We start from the raw sequence: 16,129 nt of genomic DNA on the forward strand, positions 1-16,129 counted from the left end.
TTGGTAGGTATGTATAGTAGACCAAGAAGGCTGTTTTGTCAAATATAACCTTGTTACAGGAGAAAAAGAACATTGGAATGTTCTTCATGCTTCACTGTTGAAGTGCTGATTTATGGGATTTCCTGCTTTGGAAGCCCTTGGTCAGCCTAACTACCAGAGTAAAAAAATAAAAACTCCCTCCTCCTTGGGCTGGCGGATTCCCTACCCTGACGTCAGGATGGTTGGTTATAAAGGGAGCCAGCAGACATCATGACATCAATCTTTCTTGCCGTCGGAGCACAAAGCAGTTGTGAGTGCATAGGTCATTCCGCACCAGAGTACGAAATTCTTTTAAAGCTAAGTACCTCGTTGGGGAACTCTCTTCCTTACTTTTGACTCATGTCAGATAAAGTTAACTGTGTCCGTTGTGATAAACAAATCCCACACAGAGACTTTCATACCTTGTGTGTCACTTGTTTAGGCCCAAACCGTGACATCCCAAATTGCAGTCTAGTCAGCAATCTGCTTCCCATTGTGCAGTGGTGCTCATTGGTCGATCTGAGGTTGAGCTCCCTAAGCGAAAGCAGATAAAAAAGACCTAAACTTAGGGCCTCGGACAACAGCCTTTCTTTGTCCACTAGTCCCCCAAGGCTCATTATCACAGAGGAAGAAGAGGCACCTTTGCAACCCCTTCTGCGAACAAAGTGGTGGCGCAGACCTCTGTCAAGACACTTTTGGAGTCTGACATACTGTCTAGTCCCTCACCTTCAACTCAGGCCTTGTCATTTGGTTCGTCATTCGGGTCTAGATTTGCTAAGTAGAACTGTGCTTCCAGAGAGCAATCATCAACTGAGAACATCCCTTTCCAGGAGTCCACCAACATCAGTTATTTCTTCCAAAGAAATTGGCTTCAGAGAAGTGGACATGCACAGGCCCAGGGCAAAAACTACACCTAAAAAGAGCTCGACCTTTGGGTACTGTGCCTAGGTCTACTGGCTCCTGCCCCACAAGTTATCTACAGGATTTAGTCAGGTTAGCAGAGGACCTTATTTCTTTAGTCAGAGGCAGGCAACCCCCCCCTCACCCCGAATCTTCACCAGGATAAAGGAAGAGGAACTCTATGCCTGAGACCTTGTCAGAACCCCATGAGTCACATGAAGACTCTGAGTGGGAGGATTCTGTCCTTTGAGGATATTGATTTAGAAGAGGTGTTGCCTTATGCTTCACCTGCTGAGGACATTACCTTTGGGGAGTTTTTCCAGTGGGGGGCAGGGTAGCTCCTTGATTTCCCATAACACAAACTCTTGGCTATTCCTCCATTTTTAAAAGTGGTAGAAGATGTTTTCATGGACTCATCTCTCAATTTGGACTCTCTTCTCCCAGCCCCTAGTGTAAACCTGATAGGTTTTATAGAGTACTGGGCTCACACAAATTCCCTTTTAAGAACCTCTCTGCTGACTCATAGGTTGTCACCTCAAGCCCCAAAGGAGTTAGGGTTAGTACTTCTAAAAACCCATTATCAATGGGCAAAGAAAGCAGGGCCACTGACAGGTTTGGGAAAAAGGTTTACACTTCCTCTACCCTCGTTAGAGCCCTCATTTACCGATTCCACATAGTGAAATAACAGAAGAGTATTTTGGAAAAAATGAAGCAACAAATTTCCTCCCCAGAGTGCAAGAACACCTCCATGGAATTGCTAGATCTCTGTCATTCCAGTTCCCAGGTAGCTAGGCATTTCTTGCACTGTGAGTATGATGCCCTGCAGGCATCTAGCTGAGCTGATGTCTCTGGCTCGGTCATTAGAAGGCATGCTTGACTTAGGGAACGGACATTACTAAAACATGTCAAATCTAGACTGCTAGATGGACCCCTGGATAAGGACTCCCTTTTTGGACCATGGCTGTATTAAAAAAGATGGGAGGATAAAGCAAAATCCATGCAAATGGTCAAAGACTTCCTCCAAGCCAACCACCTAGGTTTAGTAGGAATTTTCTTACTAAGCATTGATCCTTTTCCTTCCAGTCAAAACCAGTCAGAGGAAAACCCAGAGAGAAAGGCCTCATAGGCAGCAACAGCGATCAAAGAGGGTGAGGCAGTGGTCCTCAGGAGCACCCAGGATGGGGAGTTCTAGGCCACAGGGCCCAAACAGAGATAAACAATGACTCGTCCCCCAACCAGTTAGCCCATCCCCAACCCCAGACAAGATAAAAGGAAGATTAGGAGAAAGACATTCCCTGTTCAGTGAAAACTGGGCCCTCATCACCTCCAACAAGTGGGATCTGGAAGTAATCTCAAAAGGCTATACAAGGTCACTTTCAAAGAGCCATTAAGATTCTCAGCCTACCCCGATATGCCACAAAACCAAAGGGCAGAGGCCATTTCTCAGAGTGACAACTTGTGTTCTCAGGGCTCTGTGGAATCAGTACCAGACCACCAGATAGGAAAAGGGTTTTACTCCAAGATATTCCTGGTCCCCAAGAAAGAAGGCTCTTGGCACTATATCATGGATCTGTCCATCCTCAATCAGTCCCTCCTACTTCCAAAATTCAAAATGCTTACTCTTCAGAAGCTTTTTCCCATGATCACTCTCCTCAGGCTCTGATGGTCACCTTAGACCTGAAAGATGCCTACTTGCACATCCCTATAGAAGAATCCTGCAGAAGTTTTCTTCACTTCAGAGCAGGTACCAGTCACTTTCATTTCTCTGGACTTCCCTTTGGCTTGCCTACTGCTCCCAGGGTCTTCACAAAATGTTTGGCCCGTGATCACGTTCTGCAGAACAAGAGACATCCAAACTTACCCTTATCTGGATAACTGCCTCATTCAGGCCACAAGTCAGTCCAACCTCCTCAAGGATCTGGCCTTCACTTAGACTCTCCTTAGACCATCCTCAGTTCCCTAGGGTTCACCATAAACCTCAGCAAATTGAACACAAACCCTTCTGTCAGTATAGTTTTCCTAGGGTCTCTTCTGGATTCCTCCCACCAGAAGCCCTTCCTTCCCCCAGACAAGAATTCCTTCTTAACCCAATACTTCCAGGACATTATGCAGAGGCAGGGCATTTCAGCCAGGATATTCCTCAGAGCACTGGGCTACATGGCATCTTGTATAAAATTTTCCCTCTGGCCAGGCTACAAATGAGAATGCTTTAGTAGTACCTCAAGAATCTGTGGTGCCAGCACTCACAGTCCCTAGAGACTGAAATCCATCTAATTTACTGTCTCAGGGAGGAATTGGTATGGTGGGCATGAGCATGTTGTGCAGAACCAGGGTATTCCCCTTCAGGTTCATCCCTCAAGGCCAAACTTTAACCGAGGATGCCTCAGACACAGCTTGGGGAGCTCATTTCCAGCACCTCCTATCCCAGGGCAAATGGAAAGAGCAGTTCAGATGCAAGCACATAAGTGGGAAGGAATTGATGGCAGTACACAAGGGAATGGTGGCCTTCAGAGATCACTGGAAACCAGGGGCCCTACTTATCAAAACAGACAACACATAAACAAGGGGCACCCATTCTTACCCTCTTTTCCAGCTGGCAGTGCAGATCTGGAAGGCAGCTAATGTAATGGGGTTGCACCTGATGGCTCAGTACCTTCCTGGGGCTCAGAACACTTTATCAGACCACCTCAACACATACTTAATAGATCCCCACAAGTGGTAGCTGCATCGAAAAACATTTTTCAGCATAGTCCAGAAATGGGGATCTCCTCATATCGACTTCTTTGCCACCAATGAAAACGCTCAGTTAAAAAGATTTTGTTCCAGGAGCAAACTTCACACAGCCTGGAGGATAGATGACTTCTCCTTCCTCTGGAGACGCCCATTTCTTTATGCACTTCCTCCCGTGCCTCTCCTTACAATGGACCTCCTAAAAATCAGAGAAGGACCACCTGCGTTTTACATATACATCTTTTTTGCATAATCTTCCAGTTGACAAGACAGTAGCAGAGTCTGCTTGATCTGCACTGCATACCTTTGCTAAGCATTACAGCCCAGACTTTGTTTCCAGGAGGACAGCATCATTTGGAGTAACTATTCTTAAAGATTTGTTGGGCTAAGCCACCCAAATTAACTGGGAACTCTGTCCTAATGTTTCAGTGTACATACATGACCTGAGAAATATGTAAGTTATGTACTTACCAGAACATCAGATTTCCCACCCCCACCCCCAAACATTGTCATAGTCTGAGGGGTCTGTAAGTTGGTTTACATTTAAATTCCTTTTTTTCTGTACTTTCGTATGGATCTAGGTGGATGTGTTAAATGGTAGCATACTCAGGCTGAAGGATTCAGCAGTATCAAAGGGTTAAGAGTAGGGAGATGCTTGAACCAGTAAAGGGGTTAATTGCCTTCACTAGAAGGCATCAGTCCTGATGATGATGTTCGTGTTTCACTGTTGCCGTCATCACCTATGGGGTTATTCCTGCTATGGTAGCCCTCGGCCGGCCCGAATACCAGAGTCAATGTTTTTCTGCATTGGCTGCTGTCTTGTACATAACTTGCATACATACTTGCACATATCTTGTACGTAACTTGCATTTTTCACCTTTCCAGTTCAACATATTGTTGACTAGAAAATGTCTTCTATAGTCTTTTAGTTTACTGTTGCAGTATTGCTGACAATTGGGAAGCATCCTGTCAAATATACTATACCTCTTGCCAGTTTACAAAAGGTTGGGCTCCTTCCTCTCATGCCATTCATCGAACACCTACAATTTATGCATAAGATTATATTCTGGTACATAAGGAATGTGGGGGAACAAAAGTCCTCTGACCTTTCTTGCCGGCAGTCAGTGAAGGAAGACAGTCTCTTACCATGGTCTGTTATCTGCACAGCTTGTGCTAGATGTTCTTCGTGTTTCACTGTTGCAGTCATCACCTGTGGGTTATCCCTGCTGTGGTAGACCTCGGGTGGCCCAAATACCAGAGTCAATATATTTCTGCATTGGCTGCTGTCGCTTGTTGACTGACGTTAGGTCGTCAGTGCTATAAAGTAAGGCAGCCGACACCATTACATCAGTCTTTCTTGTCGTGGAGCCCATAGCAGAAGCAGTTCGCAAGTATGCCTGTTGGACGCTACCAGAGCTCGAATTACAGCTGAAAACATTTAAAGCGAAGTATCCAGTTGGGGGATCCTTTTTTCCTGCTCTAACCGATGTCTGAAAAAGTTAACAATTGTCTTGCCTGTAGAAAGCAGATCCCACACCGACACTTCCATTCATACTGCGTCACTTGTTTAGGCCCAAACCACGACGTCCCCCGTTGCTGGTTCTGTGCCCTCTTTAACGTGAGAAGCATTCGTCGCAGAGCTGTTATTGTCGACAGGTATTTTCATCTTCCGTCTTCACATTCCGAAATGGCATCTGTCAGCCAACAATCCGTAGACATTCTGAAAAAATGTAGAGATAAAGATTGAGACAGACCACACAAGGATAAGCCTTCTGATGATGCTACGCTACCACTAAGCAATTTTCCGGAATTCAGTGAGGCACTTTTGCAGCCCCTGATGACACTATATCTACACAGGCCTCTACCGAGACCATTTCGGAGTCCAGTATGCCGCAGAAATCTTCTTCGTCTTCCGAGCCTTTGGTTGTCTTTGCCTCGGTTGGGTCCGGAGCTGCGATGCAGGGACCGGTTTCCGAGGCAGCCTTTCGCACAACCGATTCTAGACAAAAACTGATATCTTCTCATCCAACTACCGTTTCTCTCAGACTGATGGATACTCTTAGCGCTAGAAGCCAGGCCACTCCTTGAAAATCTATCTCTAGCCACCATCTTACTCCTCCACCACAACCCCAAGCCCAAATGCTTAATATGGCGGAGGATCTTCTCTCCCTTATCAGGGGTAGTCAGGCCACAACTTCTAAAAGGAAAAGACACCCTTCTCCTGAAATAATGACAGAGCAGGATTCTGAGGAATCTGATTATTCAGATTTTGAAGAGGAACAACAACCTTTGACTGCTTATGAGGATTCAGATGCAGAATAATCCATTCTTTCTGCTTCCCCACCAGAAGACCTTTCCTTTGGGGGAACCCTTCACACCCTCAGGGAACATTTCCACTGGGACTCTCAGGACTTCCCTCAGTCTAAGAAAAGACTAAGAGTTTCTAGACTTGCTTCAGCACAGACTCCTGGCCATTCCCTCTGTCTTAGAAGTGGTGGATGATGTTTTCCATGAATCCAGCTTAGCCCCTGACGCCCTCCCACCTGCTCCCAGTAAACCTGATAGGTATTACAGAGTACCAGATTCTCACAAATACCTGTACAGAAATCCTGCTGCAGACCTGGAGGCATTACACAGGGACCTAAAGGAGCTAAGGCTAGTTCTGCAAAGAATCCTGTTCCTTCTGACAAGGATTCCAGTGCTCTGGACAGATGGGTTAAAAAAAGTGTACACCTCTGCAACCTTGGCTATCAGAGCACTCAACTGTCAGTTCCATATGTTAAAATATCAACAACACACTTTGGAACTATTAAAGTAAAAGATTTCTACCTTTCCTGACTGTGCCAATTCGAAAGAGTTAGCAGATTTACTGCACTCTACTTGTCAAGTGGCCAAACACTCATTGCACTGTGGATACGACGCCCTAGAAGCCTCAAGCAGGGCAGCAGTGTCAGGATCTGTCATTAGGAGACATGCATGGTTGAAGGAACAACTTCCCCTGATCATGTCAAGTCTGAATTGATGCACCCTTGGATAAAGACCGCTTGTTTGGAGTAAAAGCAGAAGAGGTGCTTAAAAAGATGGAAGACAAAGCAAAATATTTGCAAACAGTAAAATATTTCTTTCAGGTTCAACCTCCTAGGTTCAGCAGGAATTTCCCCTGTAAGCACTGGTCCTTTCCTGCACCTAGCAGACAGGGGCAAGGTAAGCCCCACAGGGACAGACCACCCAGGCCCCTATCCCAGGGACAGTAGAGAACCAAACAGTGGACCACTTCCGTCCCAAAGGCAGGGAATTCTAAGCCATTATTCTATGGCAAAAACTCACAATGACTCCCTCTCCCCCCTCTGCCCTCCTTTCACTCACCAAAAGCTAGGAGGAAGGCTGTCCTTCTGCAAAGAAAATTGGCTTTCTGTAACAAAGGACCAATGGGTCTTAAAGATAATTTTTCAGGGATACAAACTCTCTTTCAACGAACTCCCAATTCCAAGAGGGTACCCAGACTTGCTCCAAATCAGTGGGCTGAGGCATTGAAACAAGTCTAAGCTGTCATATCCCAGGGGGCAGTAGAACCTGTTCCCACAGATCAAACAGCAAAGGCTTTTATTCCAGACTATTCCTTGTTCCCAGAAAAGAGGGTACTTGGCACCCCATCCTGGATCTATCCATTCTGAACACCTGTCAAAAAACAAACCAAAAGGTTCCGAACCAGCAGGTGTACTCCAAAGGTTTATTAGGAAATGTAAAAGTAAAGTGCTTTTCGTCTCCCTTAGGAAGACTTCTTCAGACAAAGGAAAAAATCATCAAACACAATTTAAAACCCAAAAAAAGGGGTGTGTGTTACAAAATTACAAACAGCTGCCTTAATTGAACCCACTGACATACCTTCACATTTAAAGTTGTATTACATTAAAAGCATAAATAAATGTCTACTTAGTGTAGACAGGGTGTCAAACATAAAAAAGTTTTCAAAAAAGAAACATGAACTTGATAAAAGTAATCAAGAATGTCTTAGTGAAGATTCATGGACCTAATCAAGTGTAAATACTGTTTGTTTCCCTTAAAATACATTTTAGCAAACAACTTTTCATAGGGTAAAACAAAACTCGTACAGAATCTTGTGATTAAAAAGAAAATAAAATGAAGTAATGCTTGCAACTAAGTATATACAAATATAATGTCCATTCCTTAACAGAAAAGGTAGTAAGGAGTACACATCTCTAATGCATAATGAAGAATCAATGAATAAATAAACAGTGCAACTCAACTAGGAGTCTGCAATAGCCGGAATTTCAAAGGCGTTTCTAATAAAAGAAATGTTATTTCTAATGTTAAATAACCGGATATGTTTATTTCTGTGTTAAAAATCTAACACAGAAATTGCTTGTCATTTCAACGCCAACAGAATGCAACGACAGTATCTGAAAAATAATTTTTTTTAAAATGTTCCTTGAGCAATGGGTAAAGCACCAAGCTGCGATGAGAACACTTTCTAAGCTTTTAGTATGCACAGTTGTAGCAACCAAAACAAGTCAAAATACAGCTGTTTCAGAAAAAATAGGTCAAGGCATTGCGTGGAAGACACGTCTAAATCAAAACAAACAAACCGCCGGATTCACAAGATGGTACTTCATTCAAGAACCATGCAGGTGCTAAGCATGCGAAAAAGGCGGATAGCCAAACAAATGAAAAATCAGTTCACAATCATGCCCATGAATACGGCACATTGTTCTGCAAATGAGTTTGTACTGTGTGCGAAAAAGGTAATAAATAAAGTAGCAGAAGACAAAAGAAAGAAAGAAACGCAACACCTAAGTAAATCCACAGCTGTTAGTGTTCAATGACATTGACAATAGGTAAACATAGCACTTCAAAATACCATGGGTCTAAACATTAAGATCTCATTGTTGCGTACGCAAAAAGGTGTATGTGTCTAGAAGTAAGCAAAAATCAAGTCAGACCACAATGCAGAACCTGACAAAAATAAAACATACAAATCCTGAACGAAACTATGCAAAATGAAAATACAAATAAAAATAATAAAATAAAATAAGGTATGGGTCAAAGTACAGCGAAGCGCTGCAGAGGTCAGAAAACTAATGTTTCTCAAGTTAAACATTTGTGAATTAAGGTTTAAAAACCAGACGAGGTTTAAGTAATGATGAAAGAAGTCTTATCTTAGCAGGTATCTTAACTTTAAAACACAAGTCAAAGAAGTAACTTCGTTCAACCCTGGTGACGTGTAAGAGTTCATTTTAAGTTGCCAAATGAGTTCCTTTTTTTTTTTTTTTTTTTTAATAACAATTGTTGGGGTCCTCCTCTTTCATCTGTAAGTACCTGGTCTATAACTTTAAAAAGGAAAGCGTGAGAAGGGTTGTTATTGCAATGTCTTGCAAAGGCGTTAATCTTGCTCTTCTTCCTAATGTGGTACGTGTGTTCGTAAATTCTCTCTTTAAGTTTTCTGTCAGTCTTTCCTATATAAAAGGCAGGGCATGACTGGCACACAGCTAAATACACCACTGATTTTGAGTTACAATTGTAACGACCCTTTGCTTTAAACAGACGTTGCTTCACTATACATGTGGACCCTGTAGATATAAATTTACAATAGTTGCATGTCTCACATTTGTATGTGCCTTCAGTTCTAGTATGCTTTATTGAAGGTCTTTCCATAATGTTTTTGAGGTTTCTGCCCTTTCTAAAAATAACAGGTTTGTCCCCTATTTTCTCCGTGAGTTCTTTTTCAAAAGATAACAACTGCCAATTCTTTCTAAGTACATTGCTAATATATTTAGCTTCTAATGAAAAAGAAGTAATGAAACTTTTTTTATTGTACTTCTCTTGGGGAAAAAGTGGTTTGACCCATGCTAGAAGAGTGGACACCGATAATCTGACATGTGACTTCATCTGACTCTGCCAGGTTCACGTTGGTTTGTTTCAAAGTGAGAATGGGATTGAAAGAACCCAAACCCCTTTTCCTACAAACTTCTCCTATTGTGTCATTCACCAGTGATTCAGGGTACCCACAACTCATAAACATGCATTTCAACAAGGTGCATTCCTCGTTGAAGGCGGAGTCTTCAGTAGTCATTCTTGCCGCTCTAACTAGTTGGCCCTTTAAAACAGATTTTTTTCTGGTGTAGCAGATGGCAACTAGAAAAATGTAACATAGTGTTAGAGTGAGTGGGTTTCCTGTAGGTTTTAGCAACATAACCCCTGTGGATGTCGTCTCTCTTCAATTCAGCATCCAAATAGTTAATGGTGTCTTCACCAAAGGTAAATGTGAATTTCAAAAATGGAGTGCTGTTATTTAAAACCTTAACAAAGTTGCTTGCATCCCCTACGTTACCTTGAAACATAATGAAAATGTCGTCCAAAAACCTGTTATATAGTTTGACTTTCTGAAAACTGTTGTCCTTAAATACATAATCGTGTTCCCACTGGGCCAGTACTAAATTGGCGTAGCTAGCTCCACAAGGGGAACCCATAGCTACTGCAATTATTTGTTTATGTATGCCCCCATTAAATCCAACATAATTATTGTTCAGGATCACGTCTAGTAGTTCTTGAATTAGACGGATCTCATCACTCTCCACTCCATGTGCTATTAGGTTTCTGGTGACATATTCAATCCCTATGTCGTGGGGTATGGAGAAGTAAAGGTCGACTACATCTATTGTAAGAAAATGAATGTTGTCACAGTATTCAAATTTGTTTACATTTTCTAAAAAAGCCCAGGGGTCCTTAACTATTTGTAACTCTTGGGACACATACTTCTTTAATAATTCATCAACGAACTTGGCACAAGCATAAGTAATAGAAGACCTAGCATTGACTAAAGCCCTCATAGGGGGGTTTTGAAGGTTTTTATGAATCTTGGGTAAACCAAATAAGTTAGGTGTTTTTGGGTTAGGAACCATTATATAGTTGTAAATATCAATGCTGATCAAGCCTTCAATCAGTAAGTCCCTAAAGAAGGAAAACATTTTTTTATATGCAATATTCATTTCGTTGATACTTGATCTAACATAGGTGTTACTGTTCAAAATGTCCAACATTTTCTTATCATATTCCTCTTTGTCCATGATCACCAAACCACCTCCTTTGTCTGGTTTCAAAACTCTGACCGGTAAAGTTCTGACTAGGTTCAAGGCTTCTACTTCATTGTCTGAAACATTCCTAATGGTATTCCTCTTTCTAGTCGTAGAGAGCCTGAAATCGGCCTCACACATGTGTTCAAACAAAGATAAAGGGGGGCAAATTGGTGGATTGTAAGTACTAGATACCCTCAAAGGGTCTTCTACAAAAGGCTTGTCTCCGAAAATCAAGGACAGGTTAAGTTTTCGGATGTATAACTTCAAGTCAATCAAAGTCGCTGGTAGGTCAAAGTGCTCATCAGGTACAAAGGTCAGTCCTTTGCTAAAAAGGTTACAAAGTTTGTGTCTAATATTAAAATTAGAGTAATTGTACACTTTGAAGTCTCCAGTATTGTTTGATAAAATGACGGGTGCTGAAGTTATCTGTTGTAATTGATGTTCTCTTTCCTGCCCCTCATATTGTACCTCCATTGATGGTTCTGGCCCCTGTTGGAAAAAGAATCATCACTGTCGTTAGTGTTAAAATGGTTATTAGCCAAATTGTTGGCTGGGCGCAAGTCAGGGTCATCATTTCTCCAATCTCCCTCAGATGCATCTAATTCTCCAACACCTGTTCCTACTCGCATTGCAGGCTCAGGGTCTTTACTACCATAAGGACACACAAAGTTATTGCGTTGGGTTTGATGACCAAAAATGCCTTTACCCTGAGAGGGAGGTGGTTTAGGGTAAGCAGATCCATTTTTGTAGTCATTAATGTCCCTTCTTAGTTTCTTTAATTTCACCTCAGAGTTCTTAACTAATTGTTGGTCAATTGATGAAAACACTCTCTTGTAATCGTAATGGTACCTCATAAAGTCTGGGTGTGTCCTTATGTCATTATTCAACCCAGTGACCTCATTTGTCAATTTTTCTATGGATATGGCATAATGCTTACACATCATGTCCATAAGTTCGGTACCATGTCTGTCAAATAAAGAAAGAAGTTTGTTGTAAAATTCTGTTCCAGCTTCCAAACCTGATGGGTACTGCCAAGATCGTAAACCTTTCGGTACTACTCCCTGTTTCTTACATTCTGCAAAGTAACTCACTTCCAGTTGTAGTTTTTTTAAGTTTCAACATTTTTTTGTCAACTTCCTTTAATTTAAAAGGTAAGGACTCGCCTCCTCCAGCCGAGCCTCTACCAACCCTTTCGTTGTGGTTGGAACCAAAAACTGTTTGTAACTTTAACCATTCAGTCATGTTAGGAAGCCCTATAAGCCCCGTGGAGGCTTCATTTGTAGAATTAAAAAAAGTGGAAACTTCACCACTAGTTTCATTCTGTCGTGGGTGTAGTACACCAGTGTGGTTCACTCCTTCATTAGTAGCTCCATTTCCAGAACAATTGCAGGTAGTCGAACACCCTTGTAGTTGAGTGCTGGGAGCACAGTTGTAGTTGAGTGCTGAGAGCACAGTTAGCCATGATTTTAGGTCTCACTGAAGTGCTGGGAGCAGTTCGGAACCTTTTGATTTTGTTTTTTGACAGTTTGTTTTTCTTCAGTTTTGGAATTGTTAGTCAGTCTGAACACCTACTTAGTGGTCCCCAAATTCAAAATGCTAACTTTGCAGCAGCTGCTGCCTATGCTGACAAAAAATGCCTGGTTAGTGACCCTAAACCTTAAAGATGCCTACCTCCACATCCCCATAAGGGAATCCTGCAGGAAATTCCTGCACTTCAGAGCAGGCTCACAACACTTTCTCTGCACTACCCTTTGTCTTATCTACTGCTCCCAGGGTATTCACCAAATGCTTAGCCCCAACCATAGCATTTTGCGGGCAGAGACTTACCCTTATCTGGACGACTGCCTTGTTCAGGCAGAGTGCAAAGAAAAGTTGCTCCAGGACCTCCTCTTTGTCAAAACCCTCCTAACTTCCTTAGGGTTCACCGTCAATGAGAAGAAATCAAAGCAAACACCCTACAGGAGGATAATTTTCTTGGGAGCACTGCTGGACCCAGCATCCCAAATGGCCTTCCTACCCCCCTGAAAAGCCGAGCTTCCTGCCTCTCTACTTTACCCAGCTGGCTTTCAGAAGTCACCTCACGGTGAGGAAGTTCATGCAATCCTTGGGGTACATGGCAGTTTGCATCCTTCTAATTGCTCTGGCCAGGCTTTACATGAGAAAACTTCAGTGGTATCTAAAGAACCTTTGGTATCAGCATTCTCAGCCTCTAGACCCCTCTCTCCCTCTGATACCCTGTATAAGGGCTGAGTTTCTCTGGTGGGCAGGGGCCTGTGCCAAGATCAATGGTCTTCCCTTCATCCTCCGCCCTGCCGGGCAGACAATCACCACCGATGCCTCAGACATTGCTTGGGGCGCTCACCTAGCAGGCAGGTGCACCCAAGGTCTTTGGGATGCCCAGCACCTTCCCTTAGACATCAACCAGAAGGAAATGATGGCAGTACAAAAGGATCTGACATCCTTCAAACCCCATCTCAGGCCAGGGTTTTCCTTATCAAAACAGACAACACCACAGTAATGTGGTACATCGACAAACAGGGAGGGTCCCAACCTTACCGTCTGTGCAGGCTAGCCACGAACCTCTAGTTGACAGCCTCCTCCACGGGATTATGTATAATAGCCCAATACCTACCAGGGATCAACAACACCCTGGCAGACCACTTAAGGAGAAGACCACTTAAGCATAAATTTACTGGACCCCCGCAAATGGCAGCTCCACAGAAAAATCTTTTTGCAAGTCACTCAGGAGTGGGGAACTCCGAATGTGGATCTTTTTGCTTCACACTTCAACCACCAGCTAAAAAAAAAAAAAAAAATTCTGTACCAGGGAGTATCACCACCTAGTGTGGAAGGTGGATGCCTTTTACCTTTCCCTGGAACTCCCTTTTTGTGTACGCATTCCTTTCTCTGGCTCTTATCCCTAAGGTACTGATCAAGATGGAGTAGAGACCAAAGGCTGTCCTCATTGCTACAGATTGGCCCAGACAGCATTGGTGCCCCTTACTGCGCAGCCTGACATCGCAGCCTCTCAGGCAGCTTCCCCTGATCTCAGACCTCTTGACTCAGGTGGGGGGGATGCTGCACCCAGGCTTGCAGACTCTCAAACTGTCAGCATGTCTAATACTCTAAAAGCAAAAAATACTCTAAAAGCAAACAAACTGTTAAGCAAACAGGTCCTAGACATTATCACAATGGCCAGAAGACCCAGCACCAGAAATCTTATGCAGGGAAATGGAAAGGAGACTGCTCCTGGAGCCAGTCCAGAGGGGGAAGTTCTTCACAACCTTCCATCCCTCTTATCCTGGACCATCTAGTGGAGTTATCTTTCTCTTCTGTTAAAATCCATGCCTCAGCCATTTCAGCTCATTTCAGTACAGACCAGCCCCTGTTCTCACATCCTTTGATTAAGCAATTCCTCAGAGGGGTTTCTAATATCAGACCTCCCAGAAGGCCACCCACGCCAGCCTGGGACCTGAATTATGTTTTGGAAAAACTAACCTTACCACCCTTCAAACCTCCTGCTTCAGCAGACTTGAAATACCTCTCCTGGAAGACTACTTTCCTAGTAGGTATCGCTTCAGCCAGAAGGGTTTCAGAATGTCAGGCACTGATGGCCATTGAGTCCTTCATCATTTTCCATGCAGACAGGGTCTCCCTGAGGACAAACCCCTCCTTTATGCCCAAGGTGGTATCTAATGTGACTCTCAATCAGGCCATACATCTACCCACCTTCTTCCCTAACCCTCAAAACAAGGGGAAAGAATTTTGCACTCACTAGATGTGCACAGACAGCTCAGATACTTCCTGGACCATACTAAACCCTTCAGGAAAACGGACCAACTTCTTGTCAGCTTTGCCCCAGGGGCAGAGAGGAAGCCCATTTCCAAGCAAACCATTTCCAAATGAATATCACACAGTATCCATTTCTGCTACAGATTACATGGGAAACCACCCCCTATGTTTGTACCCATTCCACTAGGGCAGCCTCCACTTCCACAGCATTTCTCAGAGGAGTTCCCACCATGGACATATTAGAAGCTGCCACCTGGATCTCTGTCCATACCTTTACAAAGTATTTCCACCTACCTCTTTTCTCTAAGGCTAGGGCAGGGGTTGCCTCTGCAGTTCTGCAGGGCATGCTTACCCATGCCTAGGTCTCTAACTAATCCTTCCATCCCTCTGCTCAGCTTTGGGAATCCTCCTACAGGTGATGACTGTAACAATGAAATATGAAGAACATAGTACAGTTGTGTACACTTACCACAAATGTAGCTGTTCGAGTGTAGTCACTGTTGCAGTCCTGGTCTCCCCCCCCTTCCCCCTTATATCCTCTTTCCTTAGGGAAATATAAGCTTCTTGTGGTGGCTTTTAGCCACCAGGACCACATTGTCATATTTCCTTGGGCTTCTGACTGGTTAGGGCAAGAAAAACTGATGTCATGGCATTGGCTGCCTTGCTTTATTGCAATGACTACCTGACGTCACTCAACAAGCGACAGCAGCCGACACAGAAAAACATTGACTCAGGTATTCAGGCTGGTCGAGGGCTACCACAGCAGGGATAACCCACAGGTGATGACTGCAACAGTGAATACACTTGAACATCTACATGTATGGTAAGTGTACACAACTGTACTTTTTCATTCTTCTGGGCAGATAAATATCCCCTGTTGGGGACCCTTCCTATTTTCCATGAATTTTTTTACAAAAAATGGGTCAAAATGTCATCTAAGAAAAGAAAATGTGAATGCAGTTGGCAGATCCCCAGCCTACAAGGATAGTCAGTCATGCCAAGTGCTTATTTTATTCGGACTTGAAACAAAATTTTATGGAGTGTTTTTGTATAAATTCTTTGTCCCTAAAAACTATTAGAAGTCATTTAGCTTCTTTAAGTATTTACCTTGAGAATAAAAGCTTAAAGAATTATCACAAAGAAGACTGGCCTCTGTGTTCTTACTCTCAGATGTTGGTCAGTAGCCTCATAAAAAAACTTGAGAAGCCAAAGGAGTCTATGGTTTCTGTTCTCAAGTTGGAGTCTTGACATCTCTTTCAGGGCATACAATTAGCCTGCAAGCTGCTCAACTCCCTCCACCCCCACCCCTTTCAGGGCATACAATTAGCCTGCAGGCTGCTCAACTACCCCCCGCCACCCCTTTCGCTCCTACTGACAAGACTTCTCCAGTGGTGCAGGGTTTTTTATGTATGCCTCGTCTAACCGATAAGATGACTGGCAAGGCTAGAAAGTTTTTTTTTTCTGACGGACCAAATAGTATACCACAGGTTCTGATTCAAGAAGACATCCGGAGTACCATTATTAAAGTACATCAGGAGTCTGCAACTCCTTGCTTCATTATTGCTAATACTCCCAAAAAGAAGAAACAGAAGACT

General features: G+C 43.3%; 1 protein-coding gene across 1 annotated transcript in view; it reads left to right on the forward strand.

Moving 5' to 3' along the window:
• Nucleotides 1-16,129, forward strand: part of WDR90 (WD repeat domain 90) — a 1,773,335-nt gene that overhangs the window by 1,063,076 nt on the left and 694,130 nt on the right. The gene's annotated exons all lie outside the window — the stretch shown is intronic.

Source organism: Protopterus annectens, chromosome 8.part0, assembly GCF_019279795.1.
Source record: "Protopterus annectens isolate FY-2018-M chromosome 8.part0, PAN1.0, whole genome shotgun sequence".
NCBI classification, from domain to species: Eukaryota; Metazoa; Chordata; order Ceratodontiformes; family Protopteridae; genus Protopterus; species Protopterus annectens.